Source organism: Equus przewalskii, chromosome 29 (genome assembly GCF_037783145.1).
Source record: "Equus przewalskii isolate Varuska chromosome 29, EquPr2, whole genome shotgun sequence".
Lineage (NCBI taxonomy): Eukaryota > Metazoa > Chordata > Mammalia > Perissodactyla > Equidae > Equus > Equus przewalskii.
In genome coordinates, this window is record NC_091859.1 from 45916102 (window position 1) to 45934620 (window position 18519).

The 18519-nt window shown below is 44.7% G+C and overlaps 1 long non-coding RNA gene across 3 annotated transcripts; it reads right to left on the reverse strand.

Annotated features, from left to right (window-relative positions):
- Positions 1–258: 258 nt before the first annotated feature.
- On the reverse strand, positions 259–18470 carry LOC139080289 (uncharacterized). Of its 3 annotated transcripts, none has more exons than XR_011534676.1 (3): positions 18243–18470; positions 14792–15372; positions 259–801 (listed from the first exon to the last, which is right to left on the reverse strand). It is a non-coding gene; the product is annotated as an uncharacterized lncRNA (long non-coding RNA). The 3 variants fall into 3 exon arrangements; XR_011534677.1 differs by having other exon boundaries at positions 18233–18426; XR_011534675.1 differs by lacking the exon at positions 18243–18470 and having other exon boundaries at positions 14792–15492.
- Between the last annotated feature and the right edge of the window lie 49 nt (positions 18471–18519).

Sequence of the window (18519 nt, forward strand, 5' to 3'; positions counted from 1 at the left end):
ATAGAAAATATGTATCATAGAATTTTTGTTCCTCAAAAGACCATAAGGAGAATAAAGAACAAAAAGTGAAAACCAGAAGATATTTGCAACACATATACCTTGCAAATGATTAGTCTCCAGAATATATAAAGAACCCTTTCAAATCCATTAGAAAAAGACAAGCCAACAGAATGACAGGCAAAACCCATAATTAGGCTCCTTGCAAAGAAGAACATGGAAAGGGTCAATAACCTCACTAGTAATTGGAAATGCAAACTAAAACCACACCAAATAAGCACAAATGTTGAAGTCTGACAAAACACAGTGATGGCAAGAAGGTGGGTCAACGGAAACACTCATACACTGTTGCCCAGGATGTCAAGTGGTACCATTATCTTGGTAAATAAGATGGCATCACCCAATGAAGCTGGACATGTGTGTGTATGGCTGCACAACAAACCACCCCCGAAACTTCGTAGCTCAAAACAACAATCATTCCTCCTGCTCGCAGATCTGCTGTTTGGGGTGGATTCGGTAGACATAGTTGGTCTAGTCCATGCTGCACCAGCTGGGGCATCTCCACTGGAGGCTGGAAAGGCTGTTCCAAGACAGTGCAGTCATGTGGCTGGTAAGCTGGTTCAGGCTGTGGGCTGAGGGCTTTGGGGACTTCTTTGTGGGATGGTGGCCAGCTTCCAAGAGCAAGAGTCCCAAGAGAACTAGGAGGGACCTGTATCGCTTTTCATATCGTAGCCTCAGAAGTCACACAGCATCTACACAAGCCTGTCCAGATTCCAGAGATGGGTGGACATCGACCCCTACTTCCTGTGGAGAGAAGTTTCAAAGTCACATTTTAAGAGAAGCATGTGGTACAGGAGAAGTTGTTGTAGCCACGTTGGGAAAATGCAAGCTGCCATAATGTGCATACCCACTACCAGCTCTAGGCAAGCCAGTATATATTCCTAGGTACATTCCATGCCTAGCTGTATGCCAGAGAAACCTACACTTGTTCTTCAGGCAACATGTTCGTGAATGTTCAAAGCAGCACTGTTTTTAATAGAAAAAATACTGGGGAAAAATCTTACCTGTCCATGGACAATAAAATGAATAAAGTGAGATACGTCTGCACAATGGAATAGCACACAGCTACTAAAACAAATGAATTGCACCACTTAGCCACATGGCTGAATCTCAGACACATAATGCTGAATGGGAGAAACAAATCACAGAAGGTTGTTAATATAAAGTGGATTCCATTTACACTCAGCAGAGAGAGCTAGGAAAAATATGTCTAAGTATGTACACACACCCCTATATTTTTTCAATATCTATTAGCAAACCTTGAGTTCATACTGATAGCTCCAATTCCAATCCAACAGAGTTCATTCTATCCTTTCCACTTTCGATATAACTCTTTTTCAACAATGAGTTTGAGCAAACCTCTATGCATTCACCTCATCGTAGCTCAGTCCTCACTGTGTGTCAGGCCTATACCAGCCAGAAACTTGGCCCCAGACACATCAACCACTGCCCCTTCCATTAGATGTACCAGCCAAAAGCTCAGCTCTAGAAACATCACTGCCCCCTCCCACTCCACACCTCCACCTCCACACCATTAGATCTGTGGCTGAAGTCTCGACCCAACAAAGGGCAAGGATAAGGGTACTAGTGTTATTTTTTTAATGTTCTATTGCAGAAGATAGAAGAAGTCTGGCAGAAGTAAGATAAAATCCTTCATCTGGGGCTGCCCAGTGGCTTAATGGTTAAGTTCACATGCTCTGCTCTGGCAGCCTGCGGTTTGCTGTTTTGGATCCCAGGTGTGGACCTACACACCGCTCATCAAGCCATGCCATCGCGGCATTCCATATACAAAGTAGAGGAAGATTGGGAACAGATGTTAGCTCAGGGCCAATCTTCCTCACCAAAAAAAAAATCCTTTTTCCTTCTTGATCTATCTCCAACCTTTAATTTTCACAAACAAAACATTCTTCAAATGATATTTTCTCACTTCATAATTCAGAAAAAGTAGTTTTACTGACTCTTCTCTTTTAACAGAAATCTAGTTATTTGCATAGTTTCAATAGAAATCAGTCTTCCTTTTTACCAGGATATAATTAGACAAATTGATTGTGCAACCAAGGCTTTATGTGGGTGTCATATTTGAGATTACATCTCATGTGATTCAATATGACCCACCTACCTTAGAAAAAGGCTTGTGACAGCTGTGTTGAACCAATGCCCACACAGCCCTCAAACCGATACTGGTCAGGTACCTGTACTATGGCATACCAGGGCTCTGTCTTACAAGTAGTAAGGAAAACAAGAACTGTGGCAGACACCACAGACCTTGAGAAGATAGAAACTTCCCTACATGCACAGGTACTGCAGGCAAACCAGAGGAAGATTAGTTTGATTTGGTTTCCTAACCCAGGACTAGAAGAGCAAATAAGAGAAATTTAAATCTCAGGCATAATAGAGGCTCATGCCTACATTCCTTATGATGACATCTCTAGACAGAAGTTGATTTTCCGGACTTGGTTGTTGGGTAATGCCATATGGCTTAGACGTGCTGGCCCAACAAGGAGGCCTGTACATGTTAATTACCACTTCTTACAGCACCTGTGTAGATGAATCAGGTCCAAACACAATAAGACCAGCTTTCTGTGGTCAAGAATAACCTTTGGAGACTATTTCTCCTCATAAGGGGGCGGGGGGGGGGGGGGGCGCGGCGGCAGGAGACTAATAAAAATTTTCCAAAACTTATGAATAGGCAAAAGGATGGTGGTGGGTCCTTTCCATGGGAAGCCAAGTGTTGTCTAGCACACCTGCCAAGAGATTTGGAATTTTCTTGGGTGTAAAACTATTTAACTTGCTATTTACTATTGATTATGATTTTTTGGCCAGCCCCGGTGGTCCAGTGGTTTAGATTTGGTGCCCTCAAGCCAGCCCTGATGGTCTAGTGGTTAAAGATTGGCGCTCTCACTGCTTCAACGGCCCGAGTTTGTTTCCTAGTTGCAGAGCCACACCACCTGTCTGTCAGTTGCCATGCTGTGGTGGTGGTTCACATAGAAGGACTTACAACCAGGATATATAACCATGCACTGGGGCTTTGGGGAGAAAAAAAAAAAGGAAGATTGGCAACAGATGTTAGCTCAGGGTGAATCTTTCCCTGCAAAAAAAAAAAAGAGGGATTTGGTACTCTCACTGCCCTGGCCCAGATTTATTTCCAGGTCAGGTAACCATACCACCCATCTGTTGGTTGTCATACTGTGGTGGCTTTGTGTTGCTGTGATGCTGAAAGCCATGCCACCGGGATTTCAAATACCAGCAGGGTCATCCATGGTAGACAGGTTTCAGTGGAGCTTCCAGACTAAGACAGACTAAGAATAAGGACCTGGCCACTTATTTCCCAAAAAATTTGCCATGAAAACTCTAGGAGGGGCCAGCCCGGTGGCACAGCGGTTAAGTTCGCATGTTCCACTTCGGTGGCCCGGGGTTCGCTGGTTCGGATCCCGGGTGTGGACATGACACGCCTTGGCAAGCCATGCTGTGGTAGGCATCCCACATATAAAGTGGAGGAAGAGAGGCGTGGATGTTAGCTCAGGGCCAATCTTCCTCAGCAAAAAGAGGAGGATTGGCAGCAGATGTTAGCTCAGGGTTAATCGTCCTAAAAAAAAAAAAAAAAAAACCTCTAGGAATGGTGCAAAAAGACTAGGCAGGCTTCTGCTCTGCTGTACACAGGGTCACTAGGAGTCGGAATCCACCTGACAACAGTAACAACAACAATGATTTTTTTACAACTCAGTAAAAGTAGACTTTAACTTGTAGAAAATGGATGACTAGGTAAAATGATTCTTGTCTGACAGCAATGCAAATGTATTTTGCCCAGTAGTAAGTTATAAAAATTATTTCTGTCTAGTAGAAAAGATTACAGTTAGAAAAGGTTGCAGTTTTATGGCCCTGTAGAACATTAACCAGTTTTCAATCTAAATTAGCAAGCTTTTCTCCAGCCACTTCAAATACTTCCCTCTCTCTCCAATCTTTCGAACCACCCTCACCATCATGCCAGTTTCCTCATTAATGATTTAAATAAATCTTTGACACATCTTCATTTTAGAGCTGTATTTATGTAGAGTCATATTTTTAAGTTTTTGAAAATTATGCTTTGACAGCTCCTATATCTAGCTACCTCCTCAGTATCTCCTCTGAAATGTCTAATAGGCACCTCAAACTTAACACAACTGATACTCAGCTTCTGGCCTTCATCTCCAACTGATCCATCAGCAAATCCTGTTGGTCCCCCTTCAAAATGTGTCCAGACCCAGCCCGTGTCACCACCTCTGTTACTACCCAGGGCCAGTCACTGTCATCTCTCATCTGGATTATCTCAGTATCCTAACTGGTCTCTCTGATTCACCCTTGTACCTCTGTATTTTGTTCTCTACCCAGCAGCCCAACTGATACTGCCACACTCGTGCTTAGAACCTCCCAGTGGGTTCCCATCTCTCAGAATAAAATCCAAAGGCCTCAACTCAACAACCAAAAAATAACCAAATAAAAAATGGGCAATGGACTTGAATAGACACTTCTCCAAAGATGATGTACAAATAGTCAGTGAGCACATGAAAAGATGCTCAACATCATTAGCCATCAGGGAAATGCTAATCAAAACCACAATGAGATACCACTTAATACCTACTAGGATGGCTAGAATCAAAAAGTCAGATAGTAACAAGTGTTGGTGAAGATGTGGAGAAATTGAAACTCTCTTGCATTGCTGGTGGGAATGTAAAATGGTGCAGCTGCTTTGGAAAACAGTTGGGCAGTTCAAAATGTTAAACATAGGGTTACCATATGACCCTAGATTTCTACTCCTAGGTATATACCCAAGAGAAATGAAAATACATGTCCACACAGAAACTTGTACATGAAGATTCATAGCAGTATTATTCATAATAGCCAAAACGTTAAAACAAACCAAATGTCCATCAACTAATGAATGGATAAATAAAATGTGGTATATCCACAAATGGAATATTATGTGGTGATATAAAGGAATGAAGTATTAAAATGTGCTACAACATGGATAAATCTTGAAAATAATATGCAAAGTGAAAGAAGACAAACGCCACATATTGTATGATTCCATTCATATGAAACACCCATGATAGGCAAATCTATAGAGAAACAGAGCAGGTTAGTGGTTGCCAGAGGCTGGGGAGGAGGAAATGGAAAGTGACTGCAAATGGGTATGGGGTTTCTTTGGGGATGATGAAAATGTTCTAAAATTGACTGTGAGAAGGATTGTACAATCCCATGCATATACTAAAAACCACTGAATTATACATTTTAAGTGAGTGAATTGTATGGTATATGAATTATATCTCAATGGAGCTGTTTTAAAAATACATTGAATAAAAAATTACATCAATAAAAATAAAAAATAACACCAGAGACTTCTAGTTCAGGAATAAATGGGCTAGACTCATCTCTCCCTGCTTCTCCAACTAACTATAACTTTAAAAACTGGGAAATAATAGCGCAGACAATTATGGGACTCTGGTGGGAAAAGAAAAGTAGGCTAGCTGGGGACCTAGGACTGAGGAAAAACACAGCAACCTGGCATCTCTCATCCTCCACCCAGCAGTAGAAGGCAGCCCAGGCCCAGTATATCCCCACCCTCCCACTGAGCAGCTGTGGGAAGGCTAACCATCCTCCCATGGGGGAATTGGCAGAGATTGAGCAGGAACCCTGATGGCACCAGATCTCTGGAAGCATTCTCCTTCCGATGGGTCCAACCTCACTCACTCCCCACCTACTGGCTCTGGGCAGCCTGGAGAATTACCTCTGTTCCCATAGGCAGCATCAATAAGATTTTTTTTTTTTTTGCTGAGAAAGATTCGTTCTGAGCTAACATCTGTTGCCAATCTTCCTCTCTCTTTTTTTGTTTTTTCCTCCCCACAGCCCCAGTACATAGTTATATATTCTAGTTGTAGGTTGTTCTAGTTCTGCTATGTGAGCTGCTGCCACAGCATGGCTACTGACAGACAAGCACACCAAACTTTAACCAGTAGGCCACCAGGGCTGGCTCAGCACCAGCAAAATTAAGTGGAAACTCCAGTAGGCCAGATAAACAAAACAGACAGGACAGAAATGTAAGGGCTCTGAAAACAATGATCATTGGAAGTACAACTCACAAAAGGAGGCCAGGACATGCTGCGCCTGAACAGGATGACTGCCTGCTACCACACAGGCTTAAACAGGATTCAGAGTCTCCTAACACAACACCCAAACTGCTCAGATTACAATTTTAAAAAAATCACTTGTCACACCATGAACCAGGAAATTCATAACTTGAATGAGAAACAATCAACAGATACCAACATTGAGATGAATCAGATGTTGGAATTACCTGACAGGGACTGTAAAGCAGCCATCACAAAAATGCTTCAACAGCAAGTACAAATTATCTCGAAATGGGTGAAAATATAGAACATCTTAGCAAAGAAACAAGTTATTAAAAAAAACCAAATGGAAATTATAGAACTGAAAAATACAATACACCAAAATACAAAACTCACTGAATGGACACAATAACACAATAAATGTGACAGAAGAAAGAATCCATGAACTAGAAGACAGAACAGTAGAAATGACCCAATCTGAACAACAGAGAGAAAATAGTCTGAAGGGGGAAAAAAATAACAAAGCCTCAGGGATCTGTGGGGCTATAAAAATATAAATGAAACATTTGTGTCATTGTATCCCAGAAGGAGAGAAGAAAGAGTATGAGGCTGAAAAAATATTTGAAGAACTAATGGCAGAAACTTTCCAAATTTGGCAAATGACATAAACCTACACATTCAAGAAGCAGAGTGAATGATAAACTCAAAGAAATCTATGCCACACATGATAATTTCTGAAAACTAATGACAAAGAAAAAAATCTTGAAAGCAGACAGAGAGAAACAACACATTGCATCTAAGGGAAGACCGACTGGAACAACAGTGGATTTCTCATCAGAACCACGGAGGCCAGAAGGAAGCAGCACATTTTTCAAGGGCTGCAAAGAAAGAATTCTATATCTAGTAAAAATATGCTTCAGGAATGAAGGGGAAATAAAAAAATTCTCAGACAAAGGAAAATTAAAGAAGGTATCACTAGCAGAACTACCCGTAAAGAACAGATAAAGGGATTTCTCCAAATAGAGAAGAAATGATAAGAGAAGGCCGAGAACTTTAGAAAAGAAAAGAAGAACAATGGAATGGGTAAAACACCATGGGATTTCTTTACCATGGGATAATACCAACAGGATTATCTTTCTCATCCTGAGTTTCTTAAGTCATATTGGGTGGTAGAAGCAAAACTTATAACATTATTTGATGTGGTATTAAATGTATATATAGGAAATACTTTGGAAAATTATATTTTTTAATTTTTTAAAAGAGGATAGTAGAGGGTTGGCCCCAGGGCCAAGTGGTTAAAGTTCTGCACACTCTGCTTCAGCAGCGTGGGTTCATGGGTTCAGATCCTGAGTGTGGACCCACTCCACTCGTCAGCTGTGTTGTGGAGGCAGCCCACATACAAAATAGAGGAAGACTGACACAGATGTGAGCTCAGAGCTGGTCTTCCTCAAGCAAAAAAAAAGAAAAAGGGGGATGGTAAAGGGAGTTAAATGGAAGTAAGTTTTTTATACTTCACTCCAAGTGCTAAAACAATATCCACAGACTGTGATAACTTATGTTTGTTTACTAGAACACCCAGAGAACCACTGAGACAATTATACAAAATGTCAGACTCAAAAACACTACAAAAAATCAAAATGGAATTCTAAACAATGTTCAAGTATCCCACAGGAAAGCAAGAAAAGAGAGAGAGGAATGAGAAAGAGAGGAAACAAGCAGAAAAAGAGGAAGTCATAAATAAATAAATAATAAGTCCTAATATATCAAAAATTTAAATGTAAATGTTCTAAATACACTGACTAAAACACACAGATTGTCAGAGTGGATTAAAAAAAAAAAACGACCCAACAATAGGTTGTCTATAGCAAACTCACTTCAAACATAATGACATAGGTAGGTTAAAAATAAAAGAATGAAAAAACATACATAATGCAAATATCAGTAAAAAAGTGTAGAAGTGGCCATAGTATATCATTTATTAGATATTACAATATGATGTAATTATATATTATGTTATTTATTATAAATAAAATCAGATGAAGTAAAGATAGAGCAAAGAAAATTACTGGGAACAAAGAGGAACATTGCACAACCATAAAATGATCAATCCTCTGGAAGACATCATGACACTAAACGTGTATGCCCCAAACAACAGAGTTTAAAAATATAGAAAGCAAAAAATAATAGAGCTGAAAGGAAAAATACACAAATCTACAATTATAGTTAGGGACTCCTACACCCTACTCTCTGCAACTGACAGAACTGCTAGACAGCGAGTCAGCAAAGATCTAGAAGAGCCTGACACCATCATCAACCAAGAGGATCTAAACAACACGCATAGAACACGCTACAAACAACAGCAGCATACACATCCTGCACAAGCACCCACGGAACATCAACAAAGATGGCCCATATCCTGCGTCACAGAGCAAAAGTCAACAAAGTTAAAAGGATTGAAATCATACAGACTATGTTCTCTGATCATAATAGAACCAAACTAGAAAGCAATAGCAGAAAGACCACAGGAAAATCTCCAAATGCTTGGAAACTAAACAATAAGCTTCTAAAGAATCCAGAGGTCAAAGAGGAAGGCTCAAGGGGATTTAAAATGCATTGAGTTGAATAAAATAGAAATACAATATATCAAAATTTCTGGGACACAACTAAAACAGTGCTGAGAGGGAAATCTATATCTGAGAAAAGAGGGAAAGTCTCAAATCAATAACCTAAGCTCCCACTTTAAGAACCTACAAAAAGAAAAAAAAAAGGAAAGCAAATTAAGCCCAAGGCAAGCAGAAGGAAGAAAATAACACAAATAAGAGCAGAAATCAATGAAATTGAAAACAGAAAAACAATAAAACAAGAGCTAGTTCTTTCAAAAGATCAATAAAATTCACAAACCTGAGGGAATACTTACAAAGGAGAAAAAAGAGAAAAGACAAATCACCAATAACAAGAATGAAGCAGGAGATATCACTCCAGAAGCTACAGACATCAAAAGGGTAATAAGAGAATTGTGATGGCTAAATTTATGTGTCAACTTGCCTGGGCCACAGTGCCCAGATATTTGGGTCAAACGTTACTCTGGATATTTCTGTGAGGGTGTTTTTAGATGATATTTACATTTAAATTGGTGGGCTTTGAGTAAAGCAGATTGCCGTCCATAATGCAGATGAGCCTCATCCAATCAGCTGAAGGCCTGAATAGAACAAAAGGCTGACCTCCCCAAGCAGGAAAGAATTCTCCAGCAGACTGCCTTCTGACTTCATTTGCAACATCAGTTCTTCCTGGTTCGACAGCAGACCACCTCTGGACTTGAACTTTGATTCTTTCCTGAGCCTCCAGCCTGCTGGCCTCCCTCATCAGATTTTGGACTCAGCAAGCCTCCACAATCTCATGAGCCAATTGCTTATGATAAATATCCTTACTGTACACGCATATGTACATATATACACACACATCATATATACATATATACACATCCTATTGGTTCTGTTTCTTTAGAGAACCCTATACAAACAAGAAGGAAAAGAAAAGACAAATTACCAATATCAGGAACGTAACAGTGGATATCACGATGGGCCCCACAGACATCAAAGGGATAATAAGCAAATATTATGAACAACTCTGGACACACAAATTTGACAATTTAGATGAAATGGACCAATCTCTTGAAAAACACAAATTACCACAGCTACCCCCAAATAAAATAGACAATTTAAAGAGCCATATAGCTATTAAATAAGTTGAATTCATAATTTTAAAACTTAAAAAAAAGAAATCTCCAGGCCCAGATGGTTTTAGCAGAGATTTTTCCAAATGTTTAAACAAGAATTAACACCAGTTCTACACAATCTTTTTCAGAAAACAGAAGAGAACACTGCCCAGCTCATTTTATGAAACTAGTGTTATCCTGATACCAAAACCAAATAAAGACAGAATCAAAATAGAAAACTACAGACCAATATCTCTCATGAATATAGACACAAAAATCTGTAACAAAGGATTAATAAATAGAATTCAGAAATATGCAAAAAGAATTATACACAATGACCAAGTAGGGTTTATTGCAAGACCGCAAGGCTGGTTCAACATTCAAAATTAAATTAATGTGGGGCCCGCCCGGTGGCGCAGCGGTTAAGTTCGCACATTCCACTTAGGCAGCCCAGGGTTTGCCAGTTCGGATCCCGGATGCAGACACGGCACCGCTTGGCAAAGCAGAGGAAGATGGGCACGGATGTTAGCTCAGGGCCAGTCTTCCTCAGCAAAAAGAGGAGGATTGGCAGCAGATATTAGCTCAGGGCTAAAAAAAAAAATTAAGTAATCAATGTGATCCATCATATTAACAGTTTGAAGTATAAAACCTTCATGACATCAGGGACCAGCCCTGTCGCTGAGTGGTTAAGTTCGCAAGCTCTGCTTCGGTGGCCTAGGGTTTTGCCAGTTCAAATCCTGGGTGTGGACATGGCACCGCTCATCAAGCCACGCTGAGGTGGCATCCCACATGCCACAACTAAAAGGACCCACAACTAAAAAAATACAACTACGTACCAGGGGGCTTTGGGAGAAGAAGGAAAAATAAAATCTTCAAAAAAAAAAAAAAACTTCATGACATCAATTGTTACAGAAAAGGCATTTGACAAAATTCAACAGCAATTCATAATAAAAACTCTCAGTAAAGTAGCAATAGAGGGTAATGACATCAACTTGATGAAGATCATCCACAAATAACATAGAGATAACATTATACTTAATGGTAAAAGACTGAATGCTTTCCCCCAAAGATGAGGAACAAGGTAAGTGTGTTACTCTCATCACTCTTAATCACCATAGTGCTGGAACTATTAGCCAGTGTAGTAAGACAAGAAAAGAGGGAAAATGCAGTTATTTCCAAAAGGAAGAAATAAAGCCATCTCTATTTGCAGATTAAATGATTATCTACACAGAATATCCCAAGGAATCTACCAACAAAATTCCTAAGACTAATAAGTGAGCTCAGCAAGGTCTCAGGATACGACACAAACATTTTTTAAAAATCAGTTGTATTTCTACATACTAGCAATGAACACAGGACACTGAAATTAAAAATACAACACCATTTACAATAATTCAAAATAAAATGAAATAGGTGTAAATCTAACAAAATATGTACAGACTATGCTGAAAATAATAAAATGCTGATGAAAGAAATCAAAGATCTAAACAAATGGAGAGAGGTACCATTTTCATGTTAGAAAATTCAAAATAGTAAAAATGCCAGTTCTCTCCAACTTGATAAACAAGTTTAACACAATTCCTATCAAAATCCTAGCAAGTTCTTTTGTACATACACACAAGATTATTCTCAAATGTATATGGAATGGCAAAGGACCTACAATAGCTAAAATGATTTTGAAAAGGAGAATAAAGAGGGAGGAATCAGTCTACCCAATTTCAAGACTTATTATAGCTATGGTAATCAAGACTGTGGTATTGGGGGTCCGCCCCACGGCCGAGTAGTTAAGTTCGCACGTGCTCTGCTTCGGTGGCCCAGGATTTCTCTGGTTCAAATCCTGGGCGCGGACATGGCACCACTCATCAGGCCATGCTGAGGTGGCATCCCACATGCCACAACTAGAATGACCCACAACTAAAAATACACAACTATGTACCCGGGGACTTGGGGGAGAAAAAGGAAAAATAAAATCTTTAAAAAAAAAAGAAGACTGTGGTGTTGGCAGAGGGATACACACACAGGTCAATGGAACAAAATACAAAACTCAAACTAGACCCACACAAATACGTCCAACTGATTTTTGATAAATGTGCAAAAGCATTTCAATGGAGGAAAGGCAGCCTTTTCAACAAATCGTGCTGGAGCAATTAGACACCCACAGGCAAGAAGGAGGAGGAGGACAGGGAGACAACGGGGAGGGGAAGAGGAGGAGAAGACAGGGAGGAGGAAGAGGAGAACCTCAACCTAAGGGTTTCACGTCTTATACAAAATCTAACTTGAAATGGATCACGAACTTAAAACTATAAAGCTTTTAGAAAAAAACGTAGGAGAAAATCTTCGGGATCTAGAGCTAGGCAAAAAGTTCCTAACTCGACACCAAAAGCAAGAGACATAAAATACTGATAAACTAGGCCTCATCAAAATTAATAACTTTTGCTTTGCAAACCACCCTGTTAAGAGAATGACAAGACAAGCTGCAGACTGGGAGGAAATATTTGCAAACCACCTAGCTGACAGAGGGCTGGCGTATAGAATGTACAAACACTCTCAAAACTCAACAGTAAGAAAATCAGTAATCCACTTAAAAAATTGGCAAAAGATATGAAGAGACATTTTAATAAAGAGCACATGCAGACGTCAAATAAGCATATGCAAAGATGTTCGACATCATTAGCCACTAGGGAAAGGCAAACTAAAACACCATGAGGTATCACACCTATTACAACAATGAAAATAAAAAGTGTGACCAACAAATGCTGGTGAGGGTGTGGAGAAACTGGATCCCTCATACACTGCTAGTGGGGATGTAAAATGGTGCCACCTCTCTGGAAACAGTTTGGCAATTTCTCCAACTACCTTATGCAACTACCTTATGACCCAGTCATTGCACTCCTGGGCATTTATCCCAGAGAAATAAAGACTTCTCTTTACACCAAAAGCCGTACACAAGTGTTCATAGCATCTTTATTAGTAATGCACTAAAACTGGAATCAACCCAGACGTTCTTTATTAGGGGAGTGGTTAAACAAAGTGTGGTCCATCCACACCATGGAACACTACTGACCAATACAAAGAAGCAAATTACTGATACAGGCAACTACTTGGTTGGATCTCCAGGGAGTTACGCTGAGCAAAAATAGCCGATCCCAAAGGTTACTTACTACATGATTCCATTTGTGGAACACTAAAATGACAAAATTTGAGGAATGGTGAACAGATTAGTGGTTGCCAGGGATTCATGACAGGGCAGGGGCAGGAGGGAAGTAAATGTGGTTACAAAAGGACCCCCTGGAGCAATGCTTGTTGGAACTCTCCAGTATCTTGACTGGATGCAAAAACCAACAAGGGTGATAAACTGCATTGGTGATAAAACATGAACAAAAGTAAAACCCCGGGGAAATTGGAACCAGATCAGTGGATTGTATTGGCGTCAATATCCTGGTTGCAATCTTCTGCTGTCATTTTATAAAATGTTAGTTGCCATTGGGAAAAATGAGCTAACATGTACAAGGGATCCTTCTGTATTATTTCTTAGAATTGCCTGTGAACCTATGATTACTTCCATAAAATTTTCAATTAAGAAAATTCCACCTCTAGGAATTTTTTGTGAGGAAATAACAGACGGGTCTGCAAAGGCATAAGAGCAGTCATGCTTCTCTGAGAATTGTTTATGACAGGGCGCTGGACACAGCTGGGACCCTTCCACAGGGCTGTGCGTCCACCCTGCTGTGTGATATCAAGCGGCCATTCAGAACGGCACTGTGCAGCCATAATCGGTGGTGGGGACACCTAGGTATTTTATTAAGCGAAAACAGCTAATTAAAAAAGAATACATACAGTAAAACCTTTTTTTTTTTAATCTACAGGCTTGTATATAAAACCTGAGTGAGATAGACATCTCATTGTTTTCAAAGTTATCCATTTAGTGTGATCATAGATAGTTCTCAGTTTTTCTTTATTTTGGTGTTGGCTGGACTGTTAATAGGGAAGAGTATTCCTGTTACAATCAGGATTGCCAGGTAAAATACAGTACACCCAGTTAACTTTTAAATCCAGATAAACAAATAATGTTTTAGTATGAGGCTGCCCCATAGAATACTTGTACCTCTATCTGCTAAAGCTGGCAGTCCTAGTTACAATTACAAACTCTGATGCCACTGCCACCTCCAAAAATAAAAGAAAACCAGCTGCCACAGGCAGGCCTGCGTGTGAGCCCACGTGAGCCCTCTGCCTCAGTCAGGGCCTGCTCCCACCTGGGCTCCTCCCCACGTCCTGGTGGGTCCTACCTACTGCCAGCAAGGATGCCTCCTGGGATTTCCTTGGCTCTCTCTCTCCCTCGGGATCATTCTGTCATCACCTCTCTTCCTCCCTGGACCCATGCCCATGACCCTTAGCAGCCCCTCCTCCTGGTCTCACCATTCCACCATTCCACCATTCCCATGGGCAGCCATTTGCTCCTGCCCCAGGGCCTTGCATCTGAAGACTTCCTGCCTACTCCCTCCCGAGCACCCCGAGCACCCCATCGCTGCCCCACAGCCCCTGTCTCCCCTGCCAGGCTTGAGATTTCCTCGTGGCACCTACTGCTGCCACTTTTCCCTGCCAGGAAGAAGGTAAGTGCAGCTCTCTTCCCACATACCCCATCTCACCTGAGGTCCTCACCGCTTGCTAGGGACCCTGCCTGCATCTCTGTCCACCTTAATCCCTCACCAAATCATGCCATTTTCTCTCCTAAGGCCCTCTGGAGCATCTCCCGAGCCGACATAGATGGTCACCTCACTGCCTCTCCAGCACCCCGAGTGGTCTTCTTAACACAGTCACCCCAGTTCACCTTCCAACCTCTCCTCTGCACGCCAGGAAGGGGCCAAGCTCCAGCCAAGCCCCCAGGGTTTGTTCCCGACTCCTTCAGAGTCCTCACCTTCCATAGGCTGGGTGCTTCCACCTCGGGCCTCCACCCGGACGGGATCCTCCGGCCCGCGCAACAGAGGGTCAGGTCGCACCAGGGCTCTGGCAAGGCAGCTCCTCCCGCCTGCCTTGCACTGCGCACACCCTCCCTCGCCCGGAGGAGGCGGTACCACCATCATTCCGACCGTTCAGGTGGGGACAAGGAGGCCTCCAGAGATCTCAGCAGCAGGGCTGGGCCTGGGGCTTGGCGGTGGCCCTGGCCACACTGTGGGGTCTGCCCTGCCATCAGTTAGGCAGCTGGGCCAGTGTTCACGGCTCGGCTACCCTGTGCTGGGGGCCCCTGCACCTGCCTGCCGCTGGCCGCGTCACTCTCCAGGCACCACGACATCAACGTCACCTCCTGCACCGAGAAGATGACCATCTGCTGCAGCTCTGAGGTCCCAGGGCCCCGTGGCAGGCGTTCCGGAAGCGGTTGAGTGCAGGCCCTCGTAGCTCGTCTGCCACAAAGGAGGAAGGCCACTCCAGCCACGAGCCTCCGGAGGAACACGGCCAGGACACCGTCGCACATCCTCAGCCGGAGCTGGAGTCTTGCCTCTAACAGCACAGTGACAAAGCGAAAACGTTTCAGAAGTGGAAGCCACAGAGGCACTTCCTCTTCGCTGGGCCTGGGAGAACTAGAGCCTCCACTCTAGGCCCCGCCTACCCCAGGAGGCCTGGGAGGTCCTGGGAACCGCAATGATGGAGATACCAGAGATACCCGGATGGGAGGACTCCAGGTGGGAGGTACCCGGGTGCAGTGGTACCCTGGTGCGGGGGCACCCAGTTGTAGGGGAGCCCAAGTGAGGAATGTATGGGTTCACCTGGTATCGGGGCCCAACCCTACCAGGCTTGGTATGTGTTTGCTGCCCACCCTGCCCCACCTGCCCCACAGAGGCCTCCCAGGAGTGTGTGGCCTGTGTGCATCCTGGCAGTGTCTCTGGGCCAAGTGCCATCAGGGGGAACTTGCACCCAGATCATCAAGGAAACCTTTCCCCCTGAACACAGCTTGCACAACGCCCCCTCGCCCTCCGACCCCCACCCACCCCAAACTCCCCCCCCCCCCCCCCCCCCCCCGCCCCACGCCTGTTTTCCGTCTGTCCTGCAAATGCCGGTGGAAATTAACAAAAGAAACCTTAACTAAACTGGATGGGGAAGGCCTGCAGGGGGAGCTCTCAGCCCCATCACACATCAGTTACTCCAAACACGAAAAGACAAACGCTTGTATCTTCCACCCCAAGTAACACCACTCTGGTACCAAAGGGAGATTTCTCTCCCAGCCCGGTAACAGCTCAGCCAATGAGAAACGCCACAGCTCAGCCAATGAGAAACGCCACAGCCCAGCCAATGAGAAACGCCACAGCCCAGCCAACGAGAAACGTCACAGCCCAGCCAATGAGAAATGCCCAGCTCAGCCAATGAGAAACGCCACAGCTCAGCCAATGAGAAGCTGTTGCCCCCTGAACTGTTACTCTTCCCCAATGGACTTTCTTTAAGGACAGCCCCGCCCTCCCCCTTTTTCTCTATAAAAGCAGCTCTCCTGGCTTATTCTCCGGGTTTGTCTATGCTTGGTCCTTGCGTGTGCTTTGTCTGCTTCAATTATTTTGGCTGTTCTCTTGTTCCAGAAGAAGGTAACCACTGGACTCAGCCATGGCATCTTCAGCAGGAGACTGGCAGGTGTCCACCCCAAACCACTATGGGGAGGACACCACATACAGATACAGTCACTCTTGCTTCAGGCCCAGCCCTCAGGACCCTGCTGCGCTGCCCCGGTGACCAAGTGGTCACCAGGGCCAGGGGACTCAGCTGCTTCTACGTGTGACACTGTCGACCCCATGTCCCCTTAGGTGGGCTTGGAATCTTAATTCACATCTGAGAAACGAAGAAATGCCCAATGTCACAGGGCTGGGAAGCTGCACATGGAGTGAAACCTCTCCAAGGGACGCAGTGCTGCCTGCAGTCACAGAGGACCACTCAGCCGGTGGAGGGTGCTATAGGTCAGTCCTCTGCCTCAATAGCCTCAGTGACCTTGGAGCAGAGTGCTCGGTCACTCTTCAATCCCCGTGTTGACTGAGTGGACTACACACTGTGCCTTGTACTTGGTGCTGCTGACTCTGAAGACAGCCCCCCCCCCCCCTTCGCTTTTCTGGGACTCCAGGTTTGTACTCAGAACTCAAATAAAACCCAGGAGCCTAAACGTTGGTTCACGTGAAAAAAAAAAAAAGGTGCAGTGCCTTGGGCACTCAGGAAGTGCTCTTCAAACATTTGTTAAATGAATGGATCACAGCTGTTAGATAGGTCCACCAAGCGCCCTGACTTGCCACGACAGTCCCAGTTTATGCTGGTGCCAGCTTCATGATTGGTAGCATCCCCATTTCATGACCTAATGTCCCATTTGGGCATTAAGTTATATGGCCACCCTATGTACAGAACAAAATCCTTCCTGGGAAGGTTCAGAGCAGGCCACACCTGGCTGACCTGCAGGATACAGAAGGTACAGGAGGGAGGAGGAAGGAGGGAGGTGGACCTGGTAAGTCCCTCCGGGAAGAGTTGTCGCCATTCTGCTAGGGCAATCTTTTATGTCCACACCTACCTCCATGCCTGGCAATTGCGGAGACTCAATCAACCTATTCCACCAAGACTTAAAGAGTGTTTGCTCTTCTTGGCACTGTGTATAATCCATCAGTGCACACGAGAGAGAAGGCCCTGCTCTTCTGGATTGTTAATTCTAGCTGGGGAGGCTGATCACGAATGAATGAGTAAATTGCAGAGAAGCATGAAAGCAGAAGAGCCGGTAAAGGGAATGGGGTGCAACTTTATAGAGAATGGTGAGGGAGAGCCTCAATAGGATGACATTTGGGCAGAGATCTGAAGAGGTTTGTTCATCAAGAGCAGGAGTTGACAACTTTTTCTGTAAAGGACTAGACAGTGAACATTCCTAGCTTCGCGGGTCATACGGTCCCTGTTGCAGCTCCTGAGCTCGGCCAGTGCATTGTGAAAGCAGCCATAGGCGCCTGCTGCCGCTGGGCCACAGCCCGCCACCTAGACGCCTCCCTGGTGCTGGCCACTGCGGGGTGAGGGTCGCTCTTTTCCTCCGCCCCCACAGGAGTTAAGCTTAATCCCTGTTCTACAGTGAACGAGGCCGCGCATGGAAGCACTTATCGCCTTAGACTTAAGGGCTTAAGCGCACCCTGCACGCTGCCGCCGCAGCCTTGGAGCGCTCTGCGTGAAGGAGGACCTCGGCGCCGTCTCAGGTCAGCCGGGCTCAGGGCGCCCGCGTGACGCGGCCGTGGGCGGAGGGGCAAGTCGGCCCCGCGTCCGCTCCCCTCCCCGCGCTCGCGGCCCCCGCGGCGGGCTGGGTGTCGGGCCCGGGGCCGGGAACGCGCAATCGGGCCCCGCTCGGCGCACCTGCCGGCACCTGCGCACACCTGCCGGCCGAGCCGAGGGCCCATCGGCGGCGCAGCCGCCCTCTGCGCCCAGGCACGTGCGCGGCCGCCCGGAAACTCGCAGCCGGCCACCGCCAACTGCACAGCCGCCAGAGACACCGCCACGGCCGGCCCCGCCCAGCCAGCGCGTCCGGACCCTGCCGCCCCCTGGGTCGGACCCGCGGGCGGGGCTGGCGAGCGGGGACTGCGCCTGCGTGGTCGGCTCTGCCCAGCACGGGGGCGGGGCCGGCGCACAGACTCTGCACCTGAGTGGTCGGTC